General features: G+C 38.0%; 1 long non-coding RNA gene across 2 annotated transcripts in view; it reads left to right on the forward strand.

The window, feature by feature from the left end:
* The first annotated feature begins 9701 nt into the window (after window positions 1-9701).
* Window positions 9702-16978, forward strand: part of LOC123614759 (uncharacterized) — a 28961-nt gene continuing 21684 nt past the window's right edge. The window contains exons 1-3 of one of the 2 annotated variants that reach the window (XR_012509430.1): window positions 9702-10091; window positions 15269-15460; window positions 15760-15925. This is a non-coding gene — a long non-coding RNA (uncharacterized LOC123614759). The remainder of the gene's footprint in view (window positions 10092-15268; window positions 15461-15759; window positions 15926-16978) is intronic. The other variant, XR_006722232.2, reaches the window with a different exon arrangement.

Here is a 16978-nt window from a genome sequence, read left to right on the forward strand (position 1 = left end):
TCTATTCTGTTCCATTGAGCTATGTATCTATTTTTGTGCCAGTATCATATTGTTTTGATTACTATAGTTTTGTAGTATAGTTTGAAATCCAGGAACATGATACCTCCAGCTTTGTTCTTTCTCAAGATGGTTTTGTTTTTTCAGTCTTTTGTGTTTGCATACAAATTTTAGAATTATTTGTTCTAGTTCTGTGAAAAATGTTACTTGTATTTCGATAGGAATTTCATTGAATCTAGATTGCCTTGGGCAGTATGGGCATTTTTATTAATTCTTTCAATCAACGAACATGGTATATCTTTCCATCTGTGTGATCTTCATTTTCTTTCATCAGTGTCTTAGAATTATCTGAGTCTTTTAGTTCTTCAATTAGATTTATCCATAGGTATTTTATTCTTTTAAAATTTGGTTGTAAATGGGATTGTTTCCCTAATTTATCTTTCCGATATTTTGTTGTTAGTGTATAGAAATGCAGCAGATTTCTATACATTAATTTTGTATCTGGCAACATTACTGAATTTATTGATGAATTCTAGTAGTTCGTTGGTGGTATCTTTAGGATTTTGTATGTATAATATCATGTCATCTGCAAATAGGGACGGTTTTACCCCTTTCTTTTTGATATGGATATCTTGCATTTCTTTTTCTTGTCTGAGTGCTGTGAATAAGACTTCCAATACTATGCTGAATAATAGTGGTGAGAGTAGGCAACCCTGTCTTGTTCCTGATCTTACAGGAAATGCTTTCCACTGTTCACCATTGAGTATAATGTTAGTTGTGAGCTTGCTATATATGGCCTTTAAAATGTTGAACTATATTACCTCTACACCCACATTATGGAGAGTTTTTATTATAAATAGATATTGAATTTTGTCAAAAGCTTTTTCTGCATTTATTGAGACAATCATATGATTTTTATTCCTCAGTTTGTTAATGTGGTGTATCACATTATTGATTTCTGGATTTTGAACCATCCTTGCATCCCTGGAGTAAATCCATTTGATCATGGTTTATAATCCTTTTAATGTATTGTTGAATTTGGTTTGCTAATATTTTGTTGAAGATATTTACATCTATGTACGTCAGTAATAATGGCCTGTAATTTTGGTTTTTTTGTGTATGATATTGTCACTTGACTTTGGTATCAGGATGAAGCTGAATTGGACACTATTTTAACCATGTATTAAACATGGATTTAACCAGCACAGAAGACAAAATAAATTGAGGTCCCCATCCTCAAGTATATCAATTTTTATGAACACCAATAAGTCTATTTCCTCCTTAAATGTTTAATGAATTTCTGTGGACACTAATATGAACCATTTCTTTGTCTGTCTCTCACCTGTTTCATTTCCCACTAAAAATAAAGAAAACCACTCAACTCATACTAGCTTTTTATCTAACTGATAGTAATCACGATTTCCACCCTTTTTCCTGTCAGTGAAAAAATTTTCCATTCACCACTCAGGAAAAAAGTGCCAGCCTGGACTGATTGCCAGAAAGACCTGCATCTTGTACAAAACCCAGTGACTAATAAGCAAACAAGCACTCCAACGAGCACCATTCATCATTAAGGTTGGCTTAGGGAATATTTTCTCATTTCCACTCAAAATAGTACCTTCCAGGCCATTAGTCTTCAGGCAACATTTGCAGCCCTGCTCTCCCAGATCTTTTCCAAGCAAAACTTGTCTTCATGAATATGGAACCTAGCATCTTTTATTTCCATGTTCACCCACTCATTTTCTGCCTACACTCATGCTCTGTCATCTCTATACAATTATACTAGACAGTCGATATTCTCAGAGAAGCCAGAATCATAAACAAAGAAATTGTCCTAGAGAGCTTGAATAATCAGTGAATGTAGTTGACATACGTCACAGTTTCTCTGAGACTCCTTTGTTCTGATTATTGGAGAAACTATTTAAAAAAAAATTTTTTTGTTTTGTTATGTTGTTGTTTTGTTTTGAGGGGAAGATAATTAGATTTGTTTATTTATTTATTAATGGAGGTACTGGGGATTGAACCCAAGACCTCATGCATGCTAAGCACGCACTCTACCACTGAGCTATATGCTCCACACCACCCATCCCGAGACTAATTTTTTTTGAGTAAATTTTAAACATAACATTGTTTTTAAGGGCCATTTTCTCACAAATAATGTTTTACAAACAAGGGTGTCTCTTGTTTCTCATAAAAGTGACTCTGTTATTGTTTTAAGCACATAAAAGCATTTTATAGTCCTTTGTGTTTGTAAAAACATTATGAAATTAGAATAACTTAAGTTTTTAAAAGAATTATCTTTAATCTCACTATCTAAATATAAGAATGTTTTTATTCTTACGTATCTCCTTCCAATCTTAGTCTCTATACCTAACTATATTTTTTAAGTTGCAATATTTTTATATGTGCAAGCTTACTTAACTTCCATCACAGGATTTTCCCATTAAACAGTCTCCACTGGTACCATTTTTTAATGAGAGATTAAGAATCCAATGGGTGACTAGATAATCGTTTGTGATAGTAACACCCTATGTTGCCCTAATGTTAGTAAAGCAACTTTGTGGGGTATAGATTCAAATTCCACTTCTACCTACTATCTCTTTTATCTGTGCCTACTAGAAAGACTCTGTTTTTTGAATTCCTTGAAGCTCGGATTCCATCATAATCATGCAACCCAGCAAAATGTAGGTGCGAGTTTTCTTGGTGTCATTTCTTTCTCTTTCTTTTCTCCTCCTCCACCCCTAACCCTAACCTCTAAAATGCAAAGATGAGGCTACAGCAGCCATCCTGTAACCATGAGGCTACAGGCATTGAAGAGTACACACAAGACAGCAAAACAGAATGACAGAAGAACTCGGAATTTTGAGCCATTGCACTGGCCCTAAAGCACCTAATTCCAGATTTGATATTATGAAGACAAATAATCTCATCTATTTTAAACCATTGGGGTTACATTTTCATTATTTGCAGCTGTACTCATTAATGACACAGTTGATAAGCCATTAGATTCTTCTTACTATACCTGAGGGAGTCACACCATAAAAGACTCCCCAGTTATAACACAGCAATGTTACCAACCATGACCCTGATGATGACACAGTAGTAGCTGCCATGCAGCTTCCATGTTGGTTTTCCTCATGCAGTACAGGGAGCAGACAGGGGAACTGGATATGCTTATACAAATTCTTCACCTCTGCTGGCTCTCAGTCAGTTAAGGTAATGCTTTCCCGTCCACCTATCCAAGACTTGTTAGGATCAAAGTATAAATACCCAGATGAGGACAGTAGAGAACAGCTATTGGGAGCATCTGATGATATTTGTTCTGTATGTGTTTATTTATTAAACAAATGTTGAGTGTCTATTATGAGCTAGACATTGGGTTAGACATTGGGATATTCAGATAGTTGACTAAGGAAATTTCTTAGCTGCAACTTGGTCTGAAGCACCACTGGGCCATATATGAGGCAGTATAATAGAGAACACTTGGAGAGAAGGAGCCCAAACTGAAAAGATACTAAGTAAGTGGCTGCTAAGAAAATAGAGAAGGTTGGTTGTAGGTCCAAAGTAAAAGGCAGATTAGCAGAAAGAGCAAAAGATGGTGAATACAGACAAACACTTTTTGTTTTTACTTAAAAAAAATCAGAACATATATGTATATACCACATACAGGAAGGTACACCTGTCACCTATAATAATTGTACAGCTCCATAATTTTTAACAAATTGAATACATTTGTGTAACCAGAACCCAGACCAAGAAGGAAAATATGGCCGGCACCCCCAAAGTCCCCCTCCTGCTTCTTTCTAGTCACAATATCGCCAGGGGTAAAACTATTTTACTTTTTAACATTGTAAAAAAATTTTGTCCATTTTGTTGCTTAATTGTTTTTTTTAATTGAGGTATAGTCAGTTTACAATGTTGTGTCAATTTCTGGTGTACAGCCCAATATTATTTTGTTACGTTATATTAATGGGACCATTCAGTAGGCACTCCTCTGTGTCTAGCTCCTTTTGCTAAATTTTATATTAGCAAAATTCACTCATGTTGGTACGTAAAATTATCACTCTTCTCATCGCTGTACAGTTTTCCACTGTGTTGCTGACCCACGATCTCTCTTTCTATTCTACCTTTGATGAATATTTGAGCAGTTTCCAGTTGGAGGCTAATTGCAAAAATATAGAAAAATTCACATACATAGGTTTGGTATACTTATGTAAGCATTTTTGCTGGGTGTGTATACTTAGGAGTGGATTTGCTGGGCCATCACATAGGTGTATATTTAGTTTTGGAGAAACTGCCAAACACTTTTACCAACATTATTATACAAATTCATATTTCAGCAGTGGTGTATGACAGTTCCAGCTGCTGCAAAATCTTTGCAACGCCAGGTTGTTTGCATCATTTTCAATTTAGCCACATAGTTCCACTGTGGTGTACAGTAGTTTCCCCTTATTTCTCTGTTTTTTATGCTAAAATGCCTTATTAAAATGTAATTTAAATATTATTGAAATTGCTCAACTCTTAAGGGTAAAGCTCAATGAATTTTCGCAAATGTATACACCCATGTAACAGCCACTTGCCGTGTAAGGATGTAGAATATTTCTGTGTCACAACATTCACTATCCTCTCTGGACACACGCTTGTAATTTCTAACACCATAGATTGGTTTCGTCTGTTCTTGAACTTCTTACAAATGGAAACATACAGTACACTCCTGAGTCTAGGTTCTTTAGCTCAACATATTGAGATTAATCCATTCTTGGGTATATTAATGATTTGCTCTTTTTCTTTGCTGGGTAGTATTTTATTGTATAGTACTTTTTTAAAGGCAAAAGGCCAGGCCCACCCAAACTAAACCTGATCTTCCAGGGACCCAGGAATCTACACCAATTTTAACACTAGCCTTTGTAGAATCGTAACAGTTTGGCATAAATGTGTGGTCTAACTTAGCCTTAGCTGATTTATAAACTTGGTTCTCTCTAGAGCAATCTCATTTTGGCGGATGTAGTCTGACATGACCCATTACTGTCAGAATGCTTATTCTGTTCTCTGCTTCGTGTCTTCCTCTTTTCACATTTTCCTTCCTACACAGATTTCAGCTTTTTACACTGAATTTATAAATGAAACCATACCATTTAAGTAAGAATGTCCACTGAAAATTCCTAGTGCCATAGAAGCTTATGGAAATTTGACCCAAGTGTAGTTGAAGTCCCTAGAATTACAGTTACCCGCATCTCCCATCTCTGGGACAAGTCATCATTTTCTCTGCCTTGTTTCCTAGTACTTTGTGAAGGCTTCTGTTACAGCTCTCGGTTCTCTGTGGTAGTTAGGATTTGGACCTTTTAAATATGGTGACTCCTTTAGGTCAGTAAATTGGTGCATTTTAGCAAACTCCTGCCAAGCATGACTTAGTGCCAGATACCAAAGGAAGAGAGAGAACAAAATTGTACCTCTGAGGGGGTCTAGCTCGAGCTTGTTTGGCACCTGGAAGGAATTCAGTAAATGTAAATTATTTGTTCCTCAGATGCACTGTCTTAAATGGGTTGGGCAAGGAGACTGTTAAATTGTGTTTTCAAATGATTATATTCTATCCAGATCAAAGTGTATCTTCAAAGTTCAGAAAATGGAAATGTTCAAACACCTTGAAATAGGTTTTTGAAATAGCTGAAATTCGGGGCCTTCTCTTTCTTCCCTTAAAATAAAAATCTGCTGGAAGAAAACTTAAAACAGTGTAATCTTTAGTAGCAAATTAGATTATTAAATGCTACCGGAAACACCAAAGCGGGATTAACTAGAAAAGGAGGGAGAGAAAGCAGGGTGCTTCTGGAATCACAGTGGTGCCAAATAAATGAAATGTTGATTTCGTTTGGGGGAGTATAGTCTCTATTATGCGTTTTGAGTATCATATTTTCCTGTAGCATATTTTCCTGTTCTACCCCTGGCTAAATAAGAGGGCTAGACTGAAACACGTAGCCAATAGGCCATAACTCAGCTCACCATTCAAACTGATGTTCTTTGTTTTTGTTTAACATTTATTGGTGAGCAGCTAAGTGTTCGTTAATAAAATTGTAGACTCCATTCTATATATTCAAAATAAGGCATTTATTGTATGTATTCACATAATACAAGGCTGTGATTTATTTGAAATTACCTTTCATGTCACTGTATTTTGGTACTTGTAGCTGACTACGGATGGTCATTTTCACTCCCTATGGACAGACATAACGTATATGCACCAAGCAACGAAATATCTCCTGAAATACTCTCGTGAATGTTGAATACTTGCCACTTCTCTGTAGTTCCTGTTCTCACTCCAGTTTTCTTTTTCGTAATGCATATGACATGGCTTGATGCTTAGTGATTAGGATCAGTCACTCCTCATCACGCTGGAACAGCACTTCCCAGTCATGCTTTGGTTTCTGCTTGAGGTACGAACCTCAGACTCAGCCTTCCCAACTGGTTGACTTCAGTTCAGGTTGGTGAATTCTGCTTTGTTTGTTTTTTTGTTTGTTTGTTTAATTTTCCTGTTACTGTTACTTTGTGTTATTTTTTCTTTTCTTTTCTTTCTTCCCTCTCCTTATCTTCTTTTATTCCTCTAAGACAGTGGGCATTTCTGAGGGAGGAGACTGTATTTACACTTTGTCCATTATAGACAACGCTATGTGTGAAAATCTGAGTTACCTGGAGTCATTCTCCTGTTTAATTTCAGTGCTCACATGACCTGACATCCGGTTCTTATGGGATATTCACCAAAAGAAGGCTGAAGAAACTAGTTTAATGAACTGTTAAGGCAAGATTTGGGGTTCCCTAGGAAGACATTAATAGAAAGATTATCCAATTGTTATTTCATATTAATATTTAATGTATTAAAATTAATTAAATATTCTAGTTTTTTCTCATTTTAAGTTATACTTACATATCTTTTTATTTTACTTATAAATTTAGCAAAATATACCACTCTATACCACTCAGTTTTAAAGGGACTTCGACTAATATTCTGTTCTATTTATAACTTTAAATTTTAAACTCTTTTGAACATTATAAATTCAATTTATAAATTTAATGTATTAATACATTAATTAATTAATTAATACATTAAATTTCTTTTTTAAGACCTTCAGATAACTGGCATGCGAAAAATATTCTTAAGTACCTAAACCACCTTTTCAAATCTGGAAATTAAGCTTATAAAAAATAGAAATTTTAAATTTGTATTAAGCAGTCTCACATTGTATATATGCGTAGTGAAATTTCAACCTCAAGTCATACATTTAAATCAGTTGCTGTTACACATTTCACATTGGAATCACAAAGCTGATATGTTACTCTCAAAGGCAAAATTATTTTAAATATCACAAACTCTTAAAATATCAATCACATATATCATACAAAATATTAATACCATAATTCCCTTAAGCATGTCTACATTTATTTCCAAATTTTCTCAATGTTAAGAGATTCTTATTTGCTAACAAAAATTATAGTATCTAAACAATTTTGAAATTACCTTCTCAACTTGTGAAAGTTACCTAAGAACTAGAGATACTGTCTAGGACCCTGATTACAATTTATTTGCAGACTTTTAATGATCATTGTGTCAGAGACAGTAAACAAGGCAGATCGCCTACCATCTTGGGTGGTGAATCCTATCAGCATCTCATTCTTTTGTCTGTTTAAGGACATTTGCAATCCATGCTGTTTTAACCTCTACTGGATTCAACTGCTTGTTTAATTCTGCGTTATTTTCATCATCTTCCCAGCTATTAGGTCTGTACAGCTTCAAGTGATACCACATTTCTGAAGAGTCAGACGTGCCATTACAAAGGCATGGCCAAAAAGGACTGGGATGCACACTCTGAAAAAATACAGAGACAAGAATGTAGGAAGGCAAGGGATCGAAATCTAGTTAACCAGTGTACTCAGAAGATGCTTTTACTGTGTCAAGTTCAGAACCATTGCTATGCACTGAAAATCCATCCTCTTTTATTCATAATAAGCAGTCAATAAGCTTATTAATATCTACCATTGTCTACCCTCCATTGCTTAAAAAAAAAAAAAGGAAGAAACAGGCAAAAGAAACTGATTGTTTAAATACCTATTATGCACCAGACATTCTATCTGCACTCGACAACCCTGGGAAGCAGGAAATATCAGTTTTATTTTACAGATGAGGAAAATGAGGCTCACAGGGGAGAACCAATTACAACCTAGAAATGGCTGATTCTAAAATATACAGAATTTACCTCCAGAGAGGAGTTCATCATTTGGAATGGAAGGTGGAGCTGGGGGTCCAAAAGGAGGTGAACAGAAATAATAGAGGCAGGGAAGTGAAATGCTAAACACTTGAACTTGATGCTGGAATTCAGATTGAGGGGCGTGTGTATGTGTGTATGTGCGTGCGTGCAAATGCGTGTAAGTGTACACATGTGTGTTGGAAATGAGGATGTTGAAGACGGGAGAACTAGACATGGTGATAAAACCTTCTCAAGGCAGGCCTCTGTCTCAGAAACAAATTTAAGAATGTTTACTACCAAAGATCAATACGAAGTGAATATGAAAGAGGTAGACACATAGCTCAGATAAACTAATGTTTTTAAGTTGTTACTTATGTCCCTCAACATCTTAGAGAATGCATATTGCTATTTCAAAAAAGAGAGTTATTCTATTGACAAATCACATTAGGCATATGTCTACATTAACCTTTCAGCCTTCTCTCATATCTGTGTGGGGAACAGTCTAATGCAACGACCGTCAGAGGAGATTCCCTAACTATGGGGGAGCAGCTGCCCGGATTGCAGGAACAAGTACCTTGCCCCCTTGTACAACTTGGTAGAGTAGACAGTCTTAAACGATGACCAACATCATCAGTTCGTGCCCAATCTCCAGTGGGCTCCTCCCATATGTTTCAAATTTATACACTTAACTTCTTGCTTTTCTATGGCTCATTTTTCATGTCCCCATAAGACCTTTTAACGTCCTTCCTTCTGACTACCTCACTGTTTGTTGCACTTGCAGAGTAAGCAGAAGAAGGTAAACGTCTAGTTAACTGATGGTGCGTTAGCTAAGAGCCTCTGTTGTAAAAATGGGCTTTGAGTTTTAATTTGCATGCCTGGTGTGGTCACTGATTTGGATTAACATCAAGGTCACCCAGGCTCCCCCCTGCTCCTGTCACAGTCACTCTGCTCTGTCTCCTCTTCTAATATGTCAACTTTGAAACCACCTCATTTGTAAATGATCGGCTATTTACAAGCTGGCTTTCAGCCAAAAAACTATTTTATGCAGAAAAGCTGCACAGCATCGTGCTTAAACTGGACACTGCAATGAGGGTCCCTGAGTGCAGAATTCATGCTTCTCATTTCCTAGCTGTGAGACCTCGTGTAAATCCTTTAAACTCTTTGTGCCTTAGGGTCACGCTGTCAGATGGGGACAGTCATAGCACCCACTTTGTAAGTTTACTGTGGGGATTAAATGAGTAAATAGATCCAAAGCATCTGGAAGCACTCCAAGTGCGTAATTAGCGCTAGATAAATGTTTGTGATCATCAGCCTTATTTTATGAGTGCAGGGGCTGACACAGGTTGCATGGAGAATGTAAACGTCAGGCTGAAAGAGAGATGCGCTGGAGTTTCTCTCGGCCCAGCGCTCTAGACCCCGAGGCCAGCAGTCAACGAGAGTCAGCTGTGGGCTTAGTTTCACTCCGTTAGAATGAAAAATGTGCAGGAATTATTTTAATTTGGCCTGAATCCCCATATCCTTCCAACTGTGCCCCTTTTCTACACTCAAAGCTCTCTTGACTCAGAAAGTAAAAACCCAGCAACTGTAAGAGCAACTAGAAGTCAGCTGTGTCCAAGGAAAGAACAGGAGAGAAGTGGCCAAAGAACGGGGGCTGAGTGGCCAGAAATACGTCCATCCGGCTCTCTGAGCGCCATGTTCTGAGGCCCCGAGAGACAGTCCTGGGCGGCATTTTCTTCATGATTCACTGGGAAGTTGAGTCTATGATGCTATGTTCTCTGGACACAGGTTCTTTTGGAATTTAGTTCTCACAGCATTAACCAGGTTCTAAATTGTGAATTACCCTGAATCAACTGGCAATGGGTAAGTATACAATAATCATTCTTGTTCTCTGAGAGCTGGGTCTAACATTTCTGCCCCCTTCTGAGGTTTGCCCGTGTGGGCCGTTTGGGGGTGGGAATCCAGGCATGCCATCTGGCCAGCCCCTCTTTCTTTCATTCTTCTGTAGTGGGGTTCTCTTCCATTGTGTTGTGTGTTGCATCTGCTTGGTGGGTGAACGCTGAGCCCAGCCAGTACCTCCCCGCTCTGGTGCAAATGCCACCTCATTGTCATGTTTAGCAGACAGGGGCTACTGTTCTAGGACCAGGAGTCCAGGCCGCCTAATCCTGATCACACAGATGGTATGTGGGCATGATTCAAAAGTTGTGAGTTGCAGTAAAACAGATACATCATCTCTTCCAGGACTATTCAAAAGAACTTTGTGTTAAGGATGAAAATGATTGAAATTATGTGCTATCAAGACTGTAGCCAGTAATCACAAGTGGCACTTTAAACTTGGCTAGTGTTACTGAGAAAGCGAATTTTTTTTAACATTTTTTATTGAGTTATAGTCATTTAACAATGTTGTGTCAAATTCCAGTGTAGAGCACAATTTTTCAGTTATACATGAACATACATATATTCACTGTCACATTTTTTTTTCTCTGTGAGCTATCGTAAGATCTTGTATATATTGCCCTGTGCTGTACAGTATAATCTTGTTTATCTACTCTATGTATGCCTGTCAGTATCTAAAATTTTGAACTCCCAGTCTGTCCCTTCCCATTCCCCTCCCCCTTGGCAACCACAAGTTTGTATTCTATGTCTATGAGTCTGTTTCTGTTTTGTATTTATGTTTTTTTATGGTTTGTTTTTTTTTTTTTTTTTTAGATTCCACATATGAGTGATCTCATATGGTATTTTTCTTTCTCTTTCTGGCTTACTTCACTTAGAATTACATTCTCCAGGAACATCCGTGTTGCTACAAATGGCGTTATGTTGTTGGTTTTTATGGCTGAATAGTATTCCATTGTATAAAGATATCACATCTTCTTTATCCAGTCATCCATTGATGGACATTTAGGCTGTCTCCATGTCTTGGCTATTGTAAATAGTGCTGCTATGAACATTGGGGTGCAGGTGTCATTTTGAAGTAGGGTTCCTTCTGGGTATATGCCCAGGAGCAGAGAAAGTGAATTTTGATCTAATTCACACATACTTAGGGACTAACATACTGGATGATGCAGAAGTCTTTATTTTATAGAGGAGAAAGCTAAGGCTCAGAGAGGGAAAGTGAGTTGCCTAAAGTCACAGAGTTGGTGCAGAGCAGAGCTGGGACAAGAGCTTGAGTTCACACACTTCCAGCTGAGCACTTTCCCATTTATCGTCCTGAAGCCAGGAACACAGTTTTGCTGGCCTCTGGGTGGTTTCTTTTGAGAACATTAGTATTCATTGAAAGCTTTGTTTTAAAACACTGGAAATTGGCACTCAAGTAGAGTGCAGCTAAGGGCTCCAGTCTGAGAAGATTTTCTGCTGCTCAGTGGAGAAGTCCACAATAAATAAATAAGTAAATAAATAATTTAAAAGATTCCTCCCTGTGATTAGATGCACATCCACCAAAAGGTGGAATATTTCTCAGTTTCCCAGCTCTCCGGGACACCAAAACCATTATTCAGGGTCCTTGCTCCTGAAATTTGGGCCCCTGCATTGTCCTGATAAGTTGATCAGAATTGCGATGCACTAGGGTAGTCACAATTTACGCCTTTCCCCCCTTGCTTCTTGTTTGTTTGATGACACAGCACAGAGGGTCCCCACAACAAAATCAACCACAGCCCCGCACTTTCTGTTTTTTTGAATAATGTTTTCTTCCTGGGAAAACTTTATAGCCAAACTTATTTTTTTTTTCTCTGCACACAGTAAGTACTTGGTAATGCACTTTTAAACATTAGACTCAAATGATTATTCTGCATATGTTTTCATCTCTTTCTAGGATTAGGGGTGTATGGGGAATAGCAAACCTGCCCTGTGGAATTTCTCTCTCAACCAACAGGTCCTTAGCACCATAACAGACTTGGATGGTATCCCTCACATCATACCAGATGGTATGTTTTGCAAAGATCAACATATAAGGAGCCCTTCAATAGGCATAAAGTTTTAGTTATACAAGATGAGTAAGTTCTAGAGATCTTCTGTACAGTTGATGCTATACTGTGCACTTAGAAAGTTAAGAGAGTAGCTGGTGCCGAGTTTCTTACCTCCCCCTACACACACAAAACAAAAAAACACGGGACTCAAAGGAAACTCTGGAGATGATGGTTATGTCTATTCTTTGATTGTGGTAATGATTTCACAGGGTATATGTATATGTACAAACTGTGAACATTAAATCAAGTATTCATTAACATCAAATTGTATACATTAAATATGTGTAAATTTTAAATATCAATTCACCTCGATACAATTATTTTTTTAAAAGAATCTGAAAAGAATGCAGCAAGGTAATGACTCGCTGTTTAAAAGGAAACAGAGTCACTTTTCAGTTAAAAAGATGCAAATATTTCTGTCCCTTTTAGGTGTGAAGGGTAGAATGTTTTTCCTCAAAGGTGCATATTTATATACACGAGTCTGTGTTTCTGATCTGCAAAGTCAGGACAGGAGTTTCCTTCCTGCTTATAATCTCCGATTCAGATTCAGTGGTAAAAACTGTTATCTAATGAAGGGGTGAATGGCTGATACCACAGCCCCAAGGATCACTTCACTGGGCCAGTGATGACTCAGAGTTCTTCATGGACCGACTACCTGGATGAAACAGATTCAATGTTGAACTTAATGGGATGTTGTGGAAATGCTGCGCACACAGACAGTGAACCAGATGGCTGAGTAGGTTCTGGATAATTTCTGCATGGATAAGCAGTGGAAATAATTGGAGCAACAAGCTCTCTCTTTTCTGTAACCCAGCATGTGGTGTCAACATGACAGTCAGTATGTTCTAGACAGTAGGTCCCGCGATCTCTGAAGCAAAGTAGGCATTACGGAGTTAGGCGTCAGTCAGGCTTGGGTCTGAACACCTCTGGTGTAATTGTGGGCTCTTGGGCAAGTGGCTTACCTTTCTTAGTTTCTGTTTTCTCACCTTTAATATGCAGGTAACAGTATTCAGCTTGAAAGTATTCACCTTATAAAATATAAATATAGATATACAGATCTATCAGTATGGGACTTGACATGCCACCAAAACACGGGCCACATTACAAGGTGGAAATATCTAAATTATTCTTAAAATTAAGAACTAGCTTATATAAAAACTTATAACATTCACTGGCATTTATTCAAACTCTGGGCTTCATCTCCTTGTTCCCCCAGAACTTTCCAGCCTGTGGGCACAGAAGAGGAAAGTAACAGGAATGTTCAAATTCAAATTCCCCAGCTCTTTGCCCCTTCTGCTCAGGCCCTGAGAAACACAGATTTCTCAGAGCCCTCTGGGGAGAGCCACGCACTCTGGAAGGAGTCTGCACCCTCAGGCATCTTCTGGAATCTGCCATGTACACCAGACTCAGGAGCACTTGGAATGACATGGCTGACATGATATGACAAAGCTTAGGCTATCTTTAATATGTGGATAAAAATAATACCGTATGTTCCATCAAAGGTGCTTGAATAGATGAAAAATAATCACATAGTCAAATCATTTTGGAATACAGTTTTACAGATGACACACTTTGTTCCTCATCTGCTGTGCTCTCCCGAGGGGATGACACTGCCTCCTGTTAGAATCACCTGCTGTCTGTTCTCCTGAGCAGGGGAAGACGTGCTTATTCTTTTCTGTTACACATTGTTAGACAGAGCTTTTCAGAAAACAGCCACCCTTACACGAGGCTCACATAAGCACACACACATACACACACACACACACACTTGCACATATATATATAATCCCTCCAGGGCCACTACACATACATGTGATTTAATGCTCAGTCCTAAGTGGTGCCATTCTCACAGATGATGATGTGAATGGAACCCCCTGGGTTGTGCAGTGCACAACCTGCCCAACTGTGCATGGGCTTCTGCACAGGGGAATGGACAGCAAGATCACCTCTCCTTTCCAGGATGTGCCCCCTGGTACCTGTACACAGTCTTCTTCAGAATAGTCTCTTCCAAGTAGAAATCAGCCCATGAAAATAGATTCAGAAGGTTATTTGACATCTTCAGTTCATCAATGGACACAGACGAGTCTCACTACCTTCCTCTATCAGTAGACAGTATGAAACAAATTTCTTCCCCTGCCACCAGAAGAGGGACTTCAGCTGGCAATTCACAGCTGAATGTAGCTCGTAGGTTTGTCTTGTTTTGTCAACACAATGTGTTAGGAACTTGGAAACTGAATTTCTTAAAGCAGGGCTTCATTTTCACATTTCACCTGTACCCAAACTCACTATTATCTTATTCCATGTGCATTTCTTTTTTCCCTGGTAATTGGGAGAATAGAACTTGATCTATGGGGTCATTTGCTTCATTGTAATATTCGATAAAATAAGAATGGTCACATAACATTTGATCAAAGTTCCAGCTTTAAAAGTCTAAGCTTTTATAAACTTGACCTTTGGAAATTTTCTTCTCATGTTCAGCACTGGATTTATATTCAAAAGTGTCTCCCTGCAAAGGGTTTAGAATATACCAGAATTTTCCAATCTCCAGTAGTGTTGTAGGATAGTAAATCACAATGAAATTTTTTTACAAGACTACTATTTAGTTTGTACTTAGTAAGGAAGAAAAAAAGAATAACTAATCTGTATTGAGCACACATTGTATGTCAGATCTTTTATTATCATATTTAATCTATGAAATCATCCTGCGAGTACAATCTTGTCCCCATTTTACATGAAAGAAATCTAGTGAACAGAAAGTTTATGAATTTACTTAAGTTCACACATTAAATAAAAGATCACACATATAAACCTAGACAGCGTAAGTATGGAACCCTTACTCTTAATACTAAGAAACATCAGGCCTTATTTTTGTATGAGCCCATTTGTCTTCACAACGATCCTGTAAGGTCTGTATTACTGTACGCATTTCATACATTAGGAAGCTAAAGTTTAGGAAAATTAAATAATGTATCCAAAATCCATATGTATATATCCATATATATATGATCCAGGATTGAAGCCGAAGTGCTTGATTCTAAAGTTTATGCTCTTGATCACAATGATATATTCCTTCCTTAGTCTCTAGACTTCCGGAGTTTCAGTTTCAAGTCTGCTATTAACAAAACATAAGGAAAGGGCTCCCCGCTTCATCTGGGATCTGCTCTGACATACAGAACCAGAAGAGGAAAATATATTTCTTTGCTCTGCCTCCGTAAAACCATTCCACTGGACACGGGGCTATGGAGGAGTGCCTCTAAAGACAGTGAAAGAGTAAGTACATAAAGAATGTTTTCTGTTACATATGCCCGATGGAGCTGTACAGTAGGGAAAGCAGAGTATCTATTCAGAGTATAACAGATCTGGGTGTGAATCTCTTCTTAAACATTTACTAGCCATGTAAATGGTGGCAGTAGCGGCAGATGACTTGATGGCCACAGCGTCCTCTGTTTACTGATACGGCAGGCGATGTTTTTCATTCACACCTCTCCAAATTTTGGGTTCTATATCTACAATAATACTTTTAAACAAAACTCAGTTCCAACAAGGGGTATTTATTCTTGTGTTTACAGTCTAAACGTCCACTGTCGGTTGGCCGATTTGGAGTGGCTTTCCTTCAACTTGTGATCTGGGCTTGCCTCCTCACTGTGGATTAAACTCAGAATTCCTCTATATGGGTCAATTCTGGGGCCCAGGTAGAAGGCACAGAAGCTATCTTGGGAGGAACCTCTTCACAAGGTAACGGAAGAGGCAGAGGAAGGCATGCCCAACGTCACAAACTTGATCCATGCCTTTGTTTGCCTCATAGACACTAGACATTCCATTGACCAGAGCAAGTCACATGACCAACCCTAGCATTGATAGAAGTGAGAAAATATACAAGGATGATTTAAATACTTGACTAATAATTGAAACAATCACGAGTTCCTTTTACATAAAATGGGAATAAGAGTGACTTTAAAGAGATGTGATGATAGAATGCAATGACATACTTCCATCGGTTTGTAAGGTATGAAGAACTATCTAAAAGTAAAGTATTGTAATTATTTTTTCAAAGAGAGGCATTGATAGCCAGCAGAATGTGTTTCCATCTTGAGAGAATTTGCTATTTTCCAAAACAATAGGCCAGCTCTTGCCCAGGGGATGATACCTGCTGAGCCCTTTAAAGAAACTGGTGAAAATGTCATTTGCAGACAATAGACTGTGTCTGCCAGGCTTGGCATTTTGATAGCTATTTTAATGTCTTGGACAATTAAATGCTGGCAGTAAATATTCACACATTTCAGTGAAATGACTAGGTGATGTGAGATTTTTGAATTAACATTAGTTTAGGAGGCAGGGAGTCAAATCTGATGACAAACGTTGGTAAACTAAGGGTGCCATGGAAATAGCTGAAAGATGAAGACTTATAATCAAATAAAGTAAGTCAAGTAGGGAAGGCAGAATAGTGGGAATAATTCACACCTTTCTTCATAAATCAAATGGCAAGGGCTCTCTTCTGTGCTCCAGACCAAATTCTTCAAACCATTATCCTGCTGGGTTATGGTGTATGCCAACCGAAAAAAAATGAGTCTGAGTTTTTTGAAATAATTCCTTTAATATGTATCTTCACTATCCAGGACCAGTAGCCTGTTTTTCTCCATCCTGAGCTCTCCCCAGGGTGCACTGTCAGGAGCTGCAGTGGCTAATGGCTTGATGGCCACAACATCCTTTGCTTACTGAAATGGCAGGCAACATTGTTCTGTCCACAGCACCTCCTCTTGGTCAGAACTTGGACCCAGGTTTGGGAGG

This window comes from Camelus bactrianus, chromosome 1, assembly GCF_048773025.1.
Source record: "Camelus bactrianus isolate YW-2024 breed Bactrian camel chromosome 1, ASM4877302v1, whole genome shotgun sequence".
In the NCBI taxonomy this organism is placed as follows: Eukaryota; Metazoa; Chordata; class Mammalia; order Artiodactyla; family Camelidae; genus Camelus; species Camelus bactrianus.